The 12149-nt window shown below is 41.6% G+C and overlaps 1 protein-coding gene across 1 annotated transcript in view; it reads right to left on the reverse strand.

The window, feature by feature from the left end:
* Positions 1-12149, reverse strand: part of SERTAD2 (SERTA domain containing 2) — a 113207-nt gene that overhangs the window by 41735 nt on the left and 59323 nt on the right. The window contains exon 2 of the mRNA XM_069234253.1: positions 5504-5648. The gene's annotated coding sequence lies outside the window, so the exon portion shown is untranslated. The remainder of the gene's footprint in view (positions 1-5503; positions 5649-12149) is intronic.

A 12149-nucleotide genomic window follows, 5' to 3' on the forward strand; every position in this document is an offset into this window, starting at 1 on the left:
AGAAGTATGAGTGGATAAGCAAAGAGCTGTGGCATCTCTGCATTCTATAAGCTGGTAGGTACCTGGCCCAGGAACCATTACCCCTGAGCTGGTGCAGCTTGGAGGACATGTTTCCATCTCTTTCCAAAACTACTACTTATCTCAGCTTGAAGGCTGTAGGAAACTTGCATTCAACACCAATGATCACAACTCTTCAGGCTTCAAAGAGCTGCTATTATGTGGTGGCGCATGTCAACAGGAGCATATAGGTGGTCAGATACGGTAAACCCACAAGCATGTCCACCATGTTGTTGGGTCCAGTTGTTCATCAATCGAGGAGCATGAAATGCATTTTGGGTTCTTGCTGGATTGCCCACAGGACTAGCATTTCGGATGTCAACATGATGATCATTCCAACTTATACTGAAATGAGATATGACCCGCCTTCTACTCAGTCCACACCTCCACGGGCAGTGGAGCTTACTTTTTTTTGTGGGAATGATCTACTATCATAACAACTACAAGTGCCCACTCCAAAATATCACTTGGTTAAGTTGGAGTACAACGTTGGGGTACACAAAGTATGAGAACTCTTAGTTATATGCATTGAGCGTTACTTTCTGATCAACCTGCTCTCAGTGGCGGACCTGCCCTCCTTTATGGACCACAGAACATACCACTTTAGGAACGAAAACCACGCAAAGCAACATTTACTGTTGTGCGGCGCTGCATTGTCGTTCAAACACATTACAATATTTTAGAAGAAACGTTTATAAATGTGTTGCTAGAGGTGGAAACGCAACAACCTGAGGTAAAAACGAATTCAAACTAATTCGTCCAGGTTAGAAATCCCACCCTCAAAGGCCACGCGGAGTCTTTTTGTTTCCTTAAGGTTTTACTAGTAATCTCAAGAATTCACAGGTTGAAAAACTTTAGTCACTAGAGTCCAAAGGTTGAAGTAAGGGGAGCGGCACTGTGGGCTCTAGACTTCTGGCGCGATCTGCCTGACTGTGCAGCTCCACCAAAAACTGAACACACCCAGAGTAAATAAAAGACACTTCTGGGCCCCCTCCTGCAATAGAACAAACAATTCTACACTCAAAAAAGAGTACAAAGTAGCTTATTTTAGGTGTGAAGTTAATGCTGACGGAGCTACAACCCGCTGAAGATATTGAAACTGCATTTACTATTTCACACACAGAAAATCCTGTTTACTTCCTGGTACACGGAAGAAAAAAAATGAGAGCCTGTAGGCAGACATGGTGGAGCTTAAACGTACTAAAATCTACTACAGCACATCCTAAATCCGAGTATAAAAACATTTTATTCATTGGCTGTGTTGCAATAAACGTCCCCAAAGGATTAACTTTCAGAACTCGGATAGGTGCTATGACACTCCTTCAATTATGTATATTCCACCCGCAGTATGAAAGCCAAATGATTGTTTTTGTCTCACAAGGATAATCAAATGCTTGTAGACAAGTTGTAAACTACTTCCAATGCCTTGTGGACGAATTACAGCTGCAGTTTAAACAAGGAACACAGAAACTACTTCTGGTCAGCTTTTTCTAAAAGAAAAGGTGATCAGCAGAAAGGATGTGTTTAGGCAACATGTTAGTTTGTTTCCACGCTACAGGCAAGGCCACTTGAATTATACAATTGTGTGGCCGCTTAATTATAGATTAGCTGCCTTTGCCACATAATTAAGGCTCCTAGTTTTCCATGTTACCGATTTTTACAGCAAAATACAGACATAAAACAATGTGCTTACAGTCTGTATTTATTTTAAAAGTGGAAAAATACAAAAAAAAAATTGTTCTTTCTTGAAAGACTCGCCATGTTGTCCTTTATCAATTCCAAACCGACCGCAAAGCAGAGGCAGCATGGGGAGTTAAAACAGGATGAGATTTCATTAACTATAGACATTTGAATACAGTGCTAATATTTATCTGTGGGTGTAATGTTTTGTTATATTTGCCTGCTTAATTTGCTAAAATGAGACAAGCATCATAGTTTGAGTGCATGGTTATTAAACACATATGGAAATATACCATTTTATGACTCAATTCTCAAAACACTGAATAAATACCAAAAATATGGCCAAAAATTAAATATGGAAGTATACAGACTGAAATGTTAAATAAATACCATTCGGAATCCTTACACACAATTCATCTGCTGCACAATCTGCAGATTTTAACAAACAAAATTTGTTTCTAGCTCAAACGGTTCAAAAGTTACAAAAAATGCAGCAAAACATGTTGCTGTGCAGTGGAAGGCCATTTGGAAAAGGTTCACTGGTTTCTCACTGCTATATGTTGGTGTTAAAATGAGGTGTCTGATGCCCATACAGTGTTAACGTGTGTAAAAATGATAAAATACTATCACAAAATATGCTGCATTTCACTGCATAATTTGCCTTTTTTGCTGCAACATTTACCCAACCCTGCTACGTAATTCCAATGGCCTTGGCTACAGGTCATTACAGAAAAGACAACATCTGTATAAAATCTGAGCAGCAGCAGTTTTGTAATCTGTCATGCATGAAACTGATCCCAACATGTGTTTCCAAAAATCACTAACTGCTTTTTGGTGTATTTACTTGCATGGTATAGATTCTGCTTGTATTCTTCATTGCTGCAGTAAACATGAAAGAGCAAAACACTTAGGATTTAAACGGTTTGTGGGAAGGATAAAGGAGTGACCATGTATTATAAGGAATAAATGACCCTCATTACAGGACAAAGCAATCCAATTTAAAAATTCAATTTTGGGTCAATTTATATATTCTTTTGGGGTTGCTAAAGAAAGTTACAGTAACAACTTAGCAAAATATCAAAGGTGAGATTGCAGGTGTTCTCGATGTAAAAAATGTACTTACCATATAAGAGGGCAACCACTGGATAACCAAACTGTAATGTGCAGGGCAAAACATCAAGCCGTGAAGAGGCTAGAGATTAGGGAATTATACTTTATTCAACAGGTCTGAGGATGTTCAGAATCAAGGCATGTATGTTTTATGTGCGTTCTGAGTGCACCATAGTCACAGGGTAATGGTGCAGTGTACAAAGAAAAATTTAGCAATAGATTAAATTAATATGTACAGCTGAAATACAGCAAGAGAGAGCAACCAGAGATGAGAACACTTGGAGCATTCAGCAGAAACCAACACCCTATGTTTTTTAAAAGTACTGAAAACAATTGGCCCGATTCACAATAGTATTTTTGGCCATAAACACGTTCACAGCCAAAAGTACCTCCATTTCCACCTCTCAGAAATTCACAAAAGAATTCCGGGCAGGAGTAAACGGTTTTAGTACTGTGAATTATCAGTCGGGAGTGCAGAAAAATACATGGTAATAAACTTCATGCAGATTGTGGGAAGTGAGCAAAAGCACGGTTTGCCTTGTAAGCTTGTGAACGTCCACCGACATGCATGTTTGTGGGTGTTCATAAACTCCAATGTGAGCCTTTCCATCCCAGGAAACGGCTGGAAATTTACTCCAACCAAGGGCTGCAGTAACTTCCGCTTCCGGATGGGAAAGGAGACAGACCACTCTCAGATATTGAAGGTGGGGATCCGATGACAGAGCTTTTTCTATGGGGGAAAAATCTTTTCACTCAGGAAAAAAAATGTGCATTTGTCCAGCGGGCTTTATTTCACATGCCTTAGTCTACGCTATGTGGACTTCCCCACAGGATGGAGAAGGAGACTGCGAGAGCTGTTACATGACATTCCCAGCAGTATGCCGAGAAACATGCACTTGGTGCAGTTTACCAGGCATACTACTGGGAATATTGGGGAATAATAATGAAGAAAAAAAAATAAAAATAGGGGCAAGATGTAAATTTATGTTTTTTTCCTGTTTCGGGCCTTATGCTGGTAGGCAGCTAAAATCAAGTCCTAAGAATACTGGATTGGGGATTCCCTTGCATCCAGTTAGGCACCAAGCACCTTGTCCAGCTTCATTTAATTACGCCTTTCGAAGTTGCTATTAATTATTCAGTTGCAGCATTCTACAAGGCGATGTACTGCTTTCAAAGTATCTGTGAACAAAGACAAAATATATTACTAGCTATTTGGGTGTGTCGTAGGTTAAAGAAAGGAGCATAACAAGACCTGGTTGCATTTTAATTAATATAAAGCCGAAAAGGTCGTTCTGAATAAGACAGCGCCGAGCAAGAGTAAATTGTGTGCGCCTAGAAGCGAATATGGAACCCAGGGATGTGAACACTGGTGATAATGGATGCTGTGAAAACCGCTGTTACTTGCTAAAAAGCAGCAGCTGCGCACAAAAAATCCACATCTCGAGTCACAAACTGGACTCTGTGGAATTGTATTTACGAAGAAGTCACTGGTACGAGCTGGTTTATAGTTAGCTGGTAATCCTATTCTGGCCGATAACTCCAGAACAGGATTACCAAACGGGAATGTGCAAACGGGATTCGAAGTGTCGTGGTATCTACGGGTACATAAAATCGTGTGGAAACCCCTCTGTGCCTGTAACTCCCCAGGATTAACTATTGTAATAATCTTTACTTGGGGGGGGGGGGGGGGGGGTTCCTATACAGAGCTCAAGAAGCTCTAGAATTTAGCAATTCGTGTTATGTTCAACCTGAAAAGAGAGTCGCACATTTCCCCACATACAGATGGGCACTTTGTTGGTTCCCAATAGATAAAATACTCAGATATAAAGCATTACGTTTGGTACAACAAGTTATGTACAAAAAAACCCTACTAATCTGCAGGACAAAACTATCGTATACAGTAGCACTCAGCCTCTTCATTTTGTATTAGAACATAACCTAAAACGTCCTCGTTTTCGCTCATCTCCAAGCAGAAGTCGTGCTTTTATTTATCAGGCAGACATCTTGAAACAACCCCTCTCGTTCCCTGAAATCTAAGTCTGGGTGCATGCCATTTAGGAAAGCTCTAAAAACCATCATATTAAAGTAATATGCCCGTGGCATGTCGCGAATCAGACGAGGTTAGCGCCAGGGCGCCCAATAGGGCAACAGTCATGCTCTGGAGGAAATAGTAACATTACATAACCACACAGCCATCCTCAAATGCCGCTGTCCTCTCACACCAAAATACTACAACACCATTACTGGTTTCCATCTTACCACCATCCACCGGCAGGGCACACCCCTCCCTTGCACAACAATGCCAACTCCCATCACCACACAACTCCCAACATACAACTATCACACATCCATGCACCACAGTACTATTCCACACCACTGCTCATTCACTCTACAGAACCCCAGTAACACGCTCCAGCACGGCGCCTCCATCCAACATTACCATATTCCCACATCCAACATTACCATATTCCCACAGCCATTCACAAGAGGCATCTTTATGCTCAAAACACAATTGTTCAAAATAAAAATAAAAACCCTGGGCCTACTTGTTAAAGAAATAGATGTTTATTTATCACCATGAAGTTGCTCAACATGTCAATTAATTTCTGCATGGAAGGAAACAAGGATGCTTATGGGTCGTTTAACCTTCACTTACTTTACTTTCAGGCCAGTCTGCTCCTTGGCTTTTTTGGGCACCAAGCCGAATCAGGTGAAGAAGTGCAGGAGACGGCAGGTGAAGGATGTGCTGCCTACATCTTGCCAGATGTTCTTTGAAGTACAGATATGTGAGCTCAGAAGGCCTGTGAATACAAATATGTAAACACATTTAAAAAAATAAATAAAAATAAAATAAAAAAACACAAACACAATTGGTCTGTCTGTGACCCCCAACATTAAAACTATGCCCAAATTGTAGGAATATTTTAATTTAAATCGTTCCTAATACTCACCTCCACACTCTATTCACCTGGAGCTGAATGGGCCATTCACTAAACTACTACACATTTTGATTGTGTTTATATGTGATAGGATTTCGTCTGTTTTGTGTTTGGAAATGTTCACCAATCGGTGGACCCTGAAATGGTGTGCCACCTTACAAGAGCTTATGGAGGCATGAAAGAAGGTTGCCCCCAGCCCAAACCTCAGCCTTTGTTTTAAGGGAAAAAAATGAACTAAAGACAGTTTTGGTAGTCTTTTTAAACCAGGAGAACAAGCGAAAATACAGCCTGAAGCTTGTCCATTATAAATCCTATCTTTAGAAACTAAAAGTGAATATTTTTCCAAATATATGTTTTTCAAACTGCACAGGGAAACTCAACCTCGACTGTAGCCTGTTACTCTGAAAAGCACAGCAAAGGCATTAGACAGAATGAGTGGAGAAAAACTGGGACGAATTAAAGAGTAGTATTACTAGTCGAAATATAATACAAACACATGACGTGTTTTTTGTTTCCCTCGGCAGATACAAGTCCTCGATGTATCTCTATTACTCCGTCAGAGAGCTCAGTTTAAAAAGGTCCACTACGAGAAAGAATGAGTGTGGAGCAACGGAGTTTTACTTGTTTAAGCAAGGGCCTTAGATGCAGGACAACTTGAATTTGATTCTGGCCTCAGTGGAGAGACAGTGTAATGCTCTGGAGTTGAGGGAGATGCTGGATATGTTTTGACCAACAAAAGCCTGCCTGCAGACAGATCAGTCGAAGTGGATCTGAGCAAGCTTTTGTCGTGTCCACAGGGCTGACATTCCATGGGGGGAATGCAAGATCTGATTCAGATGCGGGCAAGGAGTTCCCAGATAGCTTGAGTCATAGACATGAAACTCGTCTGTGATGTGTTCAATGTACTTTAAACTTTCCATGTCGCCATACAGATATGCGAATAATATTGTCACTTTTAAATACCATTTTCTTAAAGTAATGATAGGGTGTTTTACACGTTCTTAATAACATTCATCTTACACAATATTTGCTGCTCGGTTGCCCAAGAGGAAATCTATTCTTAAACAAGGTTAATAAAGGTTCTGTGGTTTTGTTGCAGTGGAGGCTTCCAAGCAAGGAACACTTGATTTTCTGGAAAGATACTGCTAATGGAATTTTAGCTTGGGAGCTTTATTTAACATTTGAAAAATGTATACCTTCAAATCAATTTTAACCATTTTATAGAAAGTCTACCTACAAATTAGAACCAGGTGCTGGTAACTTAAGGGGGAGGGATAGCTACCAGGTAGTATAAGCAGAGCCCCGATGGTCCACTCAGAAATGAGAAATTACCAGGGAAATCGGTAATTCTGAATGTGATTCCCCTGGTTATTTCTAAAATGTGCAAGATATTTCTCTGGAATGTCTCTTGGAGAAAGACACTAGTTCTTGCAAACCTAGCACAGATTGCAAAATGTCATAGGGGCCTCTATCTCTTGCTAACGGCCCAATCAGAATTTAGAGGCCATTCATAATAGACTTAATTATCACAGCTAATGGCATGAGTAGCTGGCCTTTAAGTCCTGGGTAAGAACCATCATCCTTGCGCTTCCCCTTGTACCATCCATTTTTAATCTTCAAGATTGTACTATGAGTGAAGAATACACTGTGAGGATCTGCGTATCCTGCAGGTTACAGGTTCAAATCCGCTAGGGCTGACCCAGTCTTTCAATATTTCAAAACCAACTCATTGAGTACCACTGACATTTAAAGTGCTACAAAACGACAAAACAGCAGTACCAAGTACTATGAGAAAATATGTTATTAAATATGAGCACAAGTTATAATGCCTGCAAGTCTTAGGGCCTCATTACGACTGTGGCAGTCCGAGGATCGCCATTCTCGCTGTGATGGTCGTCGGATTGTCGCACTCTAGGCTGTCCGACAACCCAATTACAACCCTGCAGGTGGATCCACCAGAAGACTGCTGTCCCCGGCAGGAATATGGTTCCCGATGGCATGACCACGGTCAGAGATGTACTCAGCCAGGGCAGCGCTGAACTGGAAAGCCTGGCAGTGAGGGTGTGCTGGGGGCCACAGGGGGGCTCCTGCAATCCCCATGCCATGGCCAGTGCAAGGCTCCCCTTGGCCAGCACCATCGTTATGTGCGCTGACTGCTTTGCAGATAGTGTGCCTTTGGACGGTGGTGGTTAGCCACCTCTGTGCTACAAGATAGCACTCGGCTCCTTTAAGGGAGCCGAATGCCATCTCATAGCACTGTTTCTGCCAGTCTTACCGGCGGGAACACTGTAATAGGGCGGGGGGCACCATGGTGGTGTCGTGCTCCCTGCGGCTTTGGCAGTTCCGTGGTGGGACCGCCAAAGTCAAAATGAGGCCCATAGTGTGTCTGTAAACCTTTTAGGGCTTTTTTGCACAGAGAAGTTATTGAAGAGCGTGACACACATGCATGTAGCAAACTGTCTCCTTCTGCAAATCTCTCTCGCTACCAACTACCTTGATCTCCTGGATCTTAATTCACACAGAAAATCTGGACTGAGTACAGCGTGGACCGTCACTGTCTTCTGAAACTGATCAATGCATTGCTACCTGGATAAATCGGGCAGGGGGAGACCAGGTTCCAGAATCGACAAGGAGATGTCTACATTTTTACATTTCACTTCTCCATTTGAGGAACATCTTTTTAGGCGTCCTGAACCTATTGGATGGTCACGATTTTAAGGACTGGAAAAAACTGAACATTTTGAAAATCATCTCTTTGGGTTTCAATGGGATTCCATACCTTTGCTTCTCAACTCGATGAAAAGCTGCCTATATGTTTCCCCTGTGACTCGAACGTAGAGTCAATGAAAGTAGATAAGGCACGTCAGGGGTAGTAAGCGCTATATAAATACAATTACATCAGAAATATGCTTTTAGCATCCGGGATGAAGAACAAAAGTTACAAAACAAACACTGAAATCTACAAAATAAAATCCTTTGCAAGCTTATAGACCTGTTTAATATACATTTATATTGCAAATGTCTTTAAATGTTAGCAGTAGCTTCCTGACCGTGTTCGCCGATGACATGGTGTTAGAAGCTGGCCAGATCAGGTAAGAGTCACGGAGACCAAACCGTACATGCAAATCAGCGAGATGAGACTCTACAAGAACTTATCTTTACTAAAGTAGAGGAAACGGTCACTAAGGACCTTAAAAATACCCATTATTGCAATTTATTCTTTTATTTTAAAAAAAATGGTCGCCCTCTTGCTGCTAAATGACTTCATGATTCAATCAATTACAATCAAGGAGTCGTCCAGGGAAGAGAAGATATCCTATCCGGTATCTGCACAGTGCGTTCCAGTTTGCTAGCTAAATAGAGGCTTCCAGCTTACTTGTCCGTCTCTTTTTGAAGAAAAAAATTTACAACTAAAATTGTTAAAAGTTGATCGTCTTTTCAGCCTGGAAAACGTTCTTCCTGGTGCTTTCAATTCCGCGACCCCCTATTAAGCCTTACATTTGAAAGAACATGGTGTACTGGCATGCCTATGCACCCTCTGATGAAGAATTCTAGACCGGGCACATAAAAGGGTCTCTCTGGGCTGGAGGCGAGCCTAGAAGGAACGCTTCAGGGGCCCGGATTTACAGTCCACTGCATGGTCACGGTCAATGAAGCCGGCCAAAAGTCGTAGCTGACACCTCCAGGAAAAGTGTCCTTGCTTTCCCATTCCGAACGGGGGGGGAGGGGTCAGCGAAGAAGGAGTAGAAAAAACAAAAAGTCGGGCCTGAAGGAAAGGGGTTGCCCTGCCGGCGGTGGATTTACCAGCCAGTAAAGACGCCGTCGAAGAGGCAGTGAGCACGTGCATGCCATTAGCTTCCGCTCGTGCCTGTTCTCCGGGATGATACCGCCTCAGAGAGGGCTGCCAGGGGGCACTGCCCTACAATTATTTTCCTAGCAGTGGCGTGTACCCAACCAGGAGATCGTAGGCTGTGATTTAGAAGGCCTCATCTAGGCATTGCAGGGCAATGCCAAGGAACTTTCTGGACATTAACAAAAGTTGTAGGATGAAATTGCTACACAAAATTATATCCACATGTACCTAACATGAGATGTGTGAAGCCTGCAATGAACAGCACAAATTAATATAGATTTTGAAAATTGTGCATATAAAGTGTTGGCACTTAAAAAATGTAAACGTATTATTTAATTTTGTCTTTTTTCCAAACACTATGCAACTGCAGTACGAGGAAAATAGTCATCAATATGTGTGATTTATCCACAACGTGTTCATCCCGCGAGCCATGAAATTACTAAATTAGGTACAAACATTTGCATATTTTCACTTGCACAACTTACACACTCTCACGAGCCCTCCCTACGCCTATAGCGCTGTCTCAATTGCACCATGGAAAGTATTTTTCTCGTAAATACAGTGAAAAAAAACTGTCAAACGCTGCACACTCAGTATTTTTTCATATCTGAAACAAAAAATATAAAGAATATGTAGGTACCAAACATCTCAAAAACATCTGTTGACTTAGTTACATCTAAGTTACCGCACACACAGGGAGAAATTGCTTGTTGAACATGTAGATGGAGAATTTGCACCAGTTCTACTTGCACCTCCTTTCCAAAATCTCAAAAAACCATCACTGTTCCATGGATGTCATTTATCACATGCTTACTTTGGCTTGTCAGTTGGCACTCCAACCACTGCCCTTGCTACATGCCTGGAACCGAGGGTGCCACCGTTCTTAGAGAACTATACAGACCCTTGTTTATGTTTTGAGAATATAGAAATGCTCGGGGTGATATTTCAATAAGATTTTAAGAAAGTATTCTATTTTTAGCATGTAAATTCTGCTTCTGTTTGGTAATCCTTTTGTGACAGTTTAAATAATTTAAAAATACCCTTAAAATTACTAATATTTCTGCCTACGACTTAAAATTGCGTCTCCAATTTGGAACCACACAGATTTCGAGCCCCATGTTTATTTGCATGGCAATTCCCAAATACACGGAGGCGAAAGTGTGGTACGATTTTTTGCGTCACATTTCGTACTGCACTCATTATGAAGCAGTAAGATTCTTGTTTACGGTCTGTATTTGCTACTCTTTGCTCTTATTCTAGACCTTGGACAGCAAATTAAAAGGTATGTGGAGGCTCTAATGTTGGTACCCACCCCTGTGATGTTGTTAGAGGTCAAAGTGCATTTGATGTCACTTCCGCTTCCCCCGGTGTTTTGGTGAATAGACGTCCTTGTGCACGAAGTAGCGGCATCCATAGAGATCTACAACATTCTTGGACGCGCGTTTAAGAGAGAGGTTAAAAATAAACGGTTTTATGCGATTGAAAACAAGCATTAGTCGCAGGAGTTTTAACCCGGGTTACACGCTGCGCACACAAGTGCCCAGGTCCCTGCAGCTACACCCACGTTAATTGGAAAAGTCAGACAAAAAAAAATCGTCTTTCACAAATAAGCAGTGCAATTACGCAGCCAGTTAATAGTGTGGCAGCAGCCAACGTGTTCCAGCGATATTTTCAAACTGTAACCCGATACTACTGTTTCCATGCTCGCGCCTGCAGTCCCTTGTTGCATTCTGAACTATTTGAGGCCCACAGGGCACGGCCAGCTCTTGCCGTTTATTAATGTTAAGAAGACAAGGACGATGACTATAGAGGGGCAGATCTATATGGAATCTTGTCGACAATAATGTCTTAGTTATTATTGGATCATCTGTATTTTCTTTTACTTTGTTTTCTTTAAATCTCATTTATACACCATAATATGAATAGGCTCCGTATAAGAAAACAAAGAGACGCCCTACCTCGATTAGGTCTCTACCGTGACCAGCAACGTATCAAAGAAGACGGCCAAATCCAAGTAGTCCAAAAACGGACTATGTGGATTTGGCCGTCTTCATTGATAATTTGTGATATGAGGAACGTGTGAAAAAGTGTCATTTTAGTGTGTAAATATTTAGGTGGCGTTTTGTTGCTGCTCACCGCACAGACCAAATTGAGGGAAGTCGTTGCTCGGTTTTCTTGTACCGAACCTGTTCATATTTTAGTGTATAGATAGATGATTTGTTAAGATAAAGTATAATAAAATACTGATGATCCAATAACAATTAAGCTATTATTGTCGATAAGAGGTCATATAGATCTGTCCCTCTATAGACAATATCCTGGCATTCATAACAGTTTTTGCTCAAGACTCTAGAAGGCAAGTTGGGCAACCCCCTTTTTTGTAGGTTTATTAATGTTAAGGCAGACACTGGGTTTTCGACAGCGATCTGCGCGCGCACCGCCACCCACACCAGTTCCAGCACAGTTCCTGCAAAACATGCAGGCCAGTGAAGGGGAAACCCAGCTTATGT

Source organism: Pleurodeles waltl, chromosome 5, assembly GCF_031143425.1.
Source record: "Pleurodeles waltl isolate 20211129_DDA chromosome 5, aPleWal1.hap1.20221129, whole genome shotgun sequence".
Classification (NCBI taxonomy): Eukaryota; Metazoa; Chordata; class Amphibia; order Caudata; family Salamandridae; genus Pleurodeles; species Pleurodeles waltl.